The following is a 5,832-nucleotide window of genomic DNA, read 5'->3' as shown; positions in this document are numbered from 1 at the left end:
GGATAGGGGCAGACGGATTCACTACAAATGACAAGGAAGTGTGCGTGGAACTGAATAAGAAATTCCAGAAGGTCTTCACATTAGAGCAAGGAGAAGTTCCAGAGATAAGAGAAAGAATAGTTAACCAGGAGTTAATCTAGAAGTTAACCTAGAAGAGTTTGAGATTACCAGTGGGGAAGTAAGGTAGCTTTTACTAGAGTTGGATGTGACAAAAGCTATAGGCCCAGACTGAATGTCAACTTGGATACTAAAGGAAGAGGCAGAGGCATTCTGCCTGCCACTTTTCATAGTGTATAACAAATCACTGGCAACCGGGAAACTGCCAAGAATTTGGGAGGCGGCTAATGTAGTCCCGATATACAAGAAAGGGGATAGACAGGAGGCACTGAACTACAGGCCAGTGTCCCTAACTTGCATACTATGCAAACTGATGGAAAAGATTGGCCGAAAAAAGATAATGGAACATCTGGAGTAAAAGTAATTTGTAACACAGCATCAACATGGGTTCAGGGATGGCAAGTCCTGCCTCACAGGGTTACTTGAATTCTGCGACCGGGCAACAAAAATCAGGCAAGAAAGAGAGGGATGGGCAGACTGCATATTTTTTGATTGCCAAAAAACCTTTGACACAGTACCACACAAGAGGCTAGTAAAAAAGCTGGAGATGTAGGCAGGAAAAAAAGTTAAGATACTCCATTGGATGATGAAGTACCTAAGCAACAGAAGACAGCAAGTCACTGTGAGGGGTGAGGTCTCAGATTTCCGAGACGTCACTGGTGGAGTCCCGCAGGGTTTAGTCCTTGAACCTATACTGTTTCTGATATATGTAAATGATCTCTCAGAGGGTATAGAATCGTTCCTCTCACAGTTTGCCGATGATGCAAAAATTATGAGGAGGATTAAAACAGAGGATGATAGTAGGAGTCTATAAAATTACCTAGAAAGATTGAATGAATGGTACAACAAATGACTACTAAAGTTCAACCCGAGTAAATGCAAAGTAATGAAACTAGACGGTGGAAACAGGAGGCCAGACCCAGGATTCAGAATAGGAGAAGAAGTATTTCATGAAACGGACAGAGAGAAAGATCTAGGAGTTGATATCACACCAAACCTGTCTCCTGAAGCCCACATAAAAAGAATTACTTCTGCAGCATACGCGAGGCTGGCTAACATCAGAAGACCCTCCAGGAAACTGTGTAAGGAATCATTCAGAATCTTGCATACCACATATGTAATACCAATCCTGGAGTATGCGGCCCCAGCATGGAGCCCATACCTTGTCAAGCACAAGACGAAGCTGGAAAAAATTCAGAGGTATGCCACTAGACTAGTCCCAGAACTAAGAGGAGTGAGTTACGAGGAAAGGCTACGGGAAATGCATTTCACGACACTGGAAGATATAAGAGTAAGGGCAGACATGATCACTACCTACATGATCACTACCTCAGGGGCAATTGACAGGGTAGATAAAGATTAACTGTTTAACACTGGTGGTACACGAATAAGGGGACAGGTGGAAATTGAGTACGCAAATGAGCCACAGGAATGTGAGAAAGAACTTTTTCAGTGCAGAGTAGTGGAATGCATTAGGCAGTGATGTGGTGGAGGCTGACCCCATACACTGTTTCAAATGTGTATATGATAGAGCCCAGCAGGCTTAAGAATCTGTGCACCAGTTGATTGACAGTTGAGAGGCGGGACCAAAGAGCCAAAGCTCAACCCCCGCAAGCACAAATAGGTGAGTACAAATAGGTAAGTACGCACGCACATTAATAATCCTTTTTGCTACTGTCCATTATCAAGTTTTTTTCTCTCTTGTCAGTATTGTGAAGGAGAGGAGGAAGTGGCCACACTGAGGAAGGCGCTGGAGGAGCTGGAGGAGGACATGAACTATGCTGTGCTGGATGACGACGATGACCAACAAACACAACACCACTCGGCTGAGCGTGACTCTGACAAGGAGGGAGCCACACATGTAGTGACCTCCACAGCAATATGTCTGCAGGACCTGGGACTCATGGCCGCTTACCTTGGTCTACACGCTGGCCGCGTACCTGCCCGGTACCGCCACCCGTTCACCCAGAGCAGCATCTACTCCTCCGTGGACAGTGTTGCCAGAGCCCAGGCTGCAGCATACGCCATGTGGGGCGTCCATGTTGGTGACATACGCCGTCGGCCTGGGCGCCTCACTCAACTGTCTCACCACCGTCGACAAGGAACACCTTCCATGTGGCGCCGCACAGTGTCTCACTACTTCCACCACCTGGCCACACCCTCACCTCTCCCAGACCATCACTTGGTGGGCTCCTGTCCACACCTGTCTCACCCTCCTGTCTTGGTCCACAACCCTTTGGCTTATCCTCTCCGGTATGCTGTCTCTCTGCCAGCAGCACTTGACACCCTGCCCTCTCACTCAGAGGACCTGACACTTGACACCATGTCCTCTGACTTAGAGGACCAGGCACTTGACACCCTGTCCTCTGACTCACAGTAGCTGGCACTTGTCACCATATCCCCTTGACCCACAGTAGCTAGCACTTGACACCGTATCCCCTTGACCCACAGTAGCTGGCACTTGACACCGTATCCCCTTGACCCACAGTAGCTGGCACTTGACACCATATCCCCTGACTCACAGTAGCTGGCACTTGACACCATATCCCCTGACTCACAGTAGCTGGCACTTGACACCATATCCCCTGACTCACAGTAGCTGGCACTTGACACCATATCCCCTGACTCACAGTAGCACACTTGACACCATATCCCCTGACTCACAGTTGCTGGCACTTGACACCATATCCCCTGACTCACAGTAGCTGGCACTTGACACCATATCCCCTGACTCACAGTAGCTGGCACTTGACACCATATCCCCTGACTCACAGTTGCTGGCACTTGACACCATATCCCCTGACTCACAGTAGCTGGCACTTGACACCATATCCCCTGACTCACAGTTGCTGGCACTTGACACCATATCCCCTGACTCACAGTAGCTGGCACTTGACACCATATCCCCTGACTCACAGTAGCGGGCACTTGACACCATATCCCCTGACTCACAGTAGCTGGCACTTGACACCATATCCCCTGACTCACAGTAGCTGGCACTTGACACCATATCCCCTGACTCACAGTAGCTGGCAATTGACATCATATCCCCTGACTCACAGTAGCTGGCACTTGTCACCATATCCCCTGACTCACAGTAGCTGGCACTTGACACCATATTCCCTGACTCACAGTAGCTGGCACTTGACACCATATCCCCTGACTCACAGTAGCTGGCACTTGACACCATATCCCCTGACTCACAGTAGCTGGCACTTGTCACCATATCCCCTGACTCACAGTAGCTGGCACTTGACACCATATCCCCTGTCTCATAGTAGCTGGCACTTGACACCATATCCCCTGACTCACAGTAGCTGGCACTTGACAACATATCCCCTGACTCACAGTAGCTGGCACTTGACACTATATCCCCTGACTCACAGTAGCTGGCACTTGACACCATATCCCCTGACTCATAGTAGCTGGCACTTGACATCATATCCCCTGACTCACAGTAGCTGGCATTTGACACCATATACCCTGACTCACAGTAGCTGTCACTTGACACCATATCCCCTGACTCACAGTAGCTGGCACTTGTCACCATATCCCCTGACTCACAGTAGCTGGCACTTGACACCATATCCCCTTGACTCACAGTAGCTGGCACTTGACACCATATCCCCTGACTCACAGTAGTTGGCACTTGACACCATATCCCCTGACTCACAGTAGCTGGCACTTGACACCATATCCCCTTGACTCACAGTAGCTGGCACTTGGCACCATATCCCTTGACTCACAGTAGTTGGCACTTGACACCATATCCCCTGACTCACAGTAGCTGGCACTTGACACCATATCCCCTGACTCATAGTAGCTGGCACTTGACACCATATCCCCTGACTCACAGTAGCTGGCATTTGACACCATATCCCCTGACTCACAGTAGCTGGCACTTGACACCATATCCCCTGATTCACAGTAGCTGGCACTTGTCACCATATCCCCTTGACTCACAGTAGCTGGCACTTGCCACTATATCCCCTGACTCACAGTAGCTGGCACTTGTCACCATATCCCCTGACTCACAGTAGCTGGCACTTGTCACCATATCCCCTGACTCACAGTAGCTGGTACTTGACACCATATCCCCTGACTCACAGTAGCTGGCACTTGACACCTTATCCCCTGACTCACAGTAGCTGGTACTTGACACCATATCCCCTGACTCACAGTAGCTGGCACTTGACAACATATCCCCTGACTCACAGTAGCTGGCACTTGACACCATATCCCCTGACTCACAGTAGCTGGCACGTGACACCATATCCTCTGACTCACAGTAGCTGGCACTTGTCACCATATCCCCTGACTCACAGTAGCTGGTACTTGACACCATAACCCCTGACTCACTGTAGCTGGCACTTGACACCATATCCCCTGACTCACAGTAGCTGGTACTTGACACCATATCCCCTGACTCACAGTAGCTGGCACTTGACAACATATCCCCTGACTCACAGTAGCTGGCACTTGACATCATATCCCCTGACTCACAGTAGCTGGCACTTGTCACCATATCCCCTGACTCACAGTAGCTGGCACTTGTCACCATATCCCCTGACTCATAGTAGCTGTCACTTGTCACCATATCCCCTGACTCATAGTAGCTGGCACTTGACACCATATCCCCTGACTCACAGTAGCTGGCACTTGTCACCATATCCCCTTGACTCACAGTAGCTGGCACTTGACACTATATCCCCTGACTCACAGTAGCTGGCACTTGTCACCATATCCCCTGACTCACAGTAGCTGGCACTTGTCACCATATCCCCTTGACTCACAGTAGCTGGCACTTGACACCATATCCCCTGACTCATAGTAGCTGTCACTTGTCACCATATCCCCTGACTCACAGTAGCTGGCACTTGACACCATATCCCCTGACTCACAGTAGCTGGCACTTGACACCATATCCCCTGACACAGTAGCTGGCACTTGACACCATATCCCCTGACTCACAGTAGCTGGCACTTGACACCATATCCCCTGACGCACAGTAGCTGGCACTTGACACCATATCCCCTGACTCATAGTAGCTGGCACTTGACACCATATCCCCTGACGCACAGTAGCTGGCACTTGACACCATATCCCCTGACTCATAGTAGCTGGCACTTGACACCATATCCCCTGACTCACAGTAGCTGGCACTTGACACTTGATGTTAATTTTTGACCATTTTGGAAATTTTTTGACACAAAATTGAATATTTTTTCTCCCTTCCTATTTATGCTATAATGCTGAGAGATGAGCAAGTTGAACCAAATTTTATATAAAACTAGTCAAAAAAGTTTGATTGAAATCGAATCATTTTTCATTTATCACATTTTTCCGTAATATGCCCCCCCCCCTAGTGTGCTTGTGTATAACTATTCCTGTACCAGTCTTAACACTAGTGTGCTTGTGTATACCTATACCTGTACCAGTCTTAACACTGGTGTTCAAGTGTATAACTATACCTGTACCAAGTCTTAACACTGGTGTTCAAGTGTATAACTATACCTGTACCAAGTCTTAACACTGGTGTTCAAGTGTATAACTATACCTGTACCAAGTCTTAACACTGGTGTTCTAGTGTATAACTATTTCTGTACCAGTCTTAACACTGGTGTGCTTGTGTATAACTATTCCTGTACCAGTCTTAACACTGGTGTGCTTGTGTATAACTATTCCTGTACCAGTCTTAACACTGGGATGGTTTTT

This window comes from Procambarus clarkii, chromosome 24 (assembly GCF_040958095.1).
Source record: "Procambarus clarkii isolate CNS0578487 chromosome 24, FALCON_Pclarkii_2.0, whole genome shotgun sequence".
Taxonomy (NCBI): Eukaryota; Metazoa; Arthropoda; class Malacostraca; order Decapoda; family Cambaridae; genus Procambarus; species Procambarus clarkii.
The sequence above is the reverse complement of the archived record's forward strand: the minus strand, read 5'-3'. Positions refer to the sequence as shown.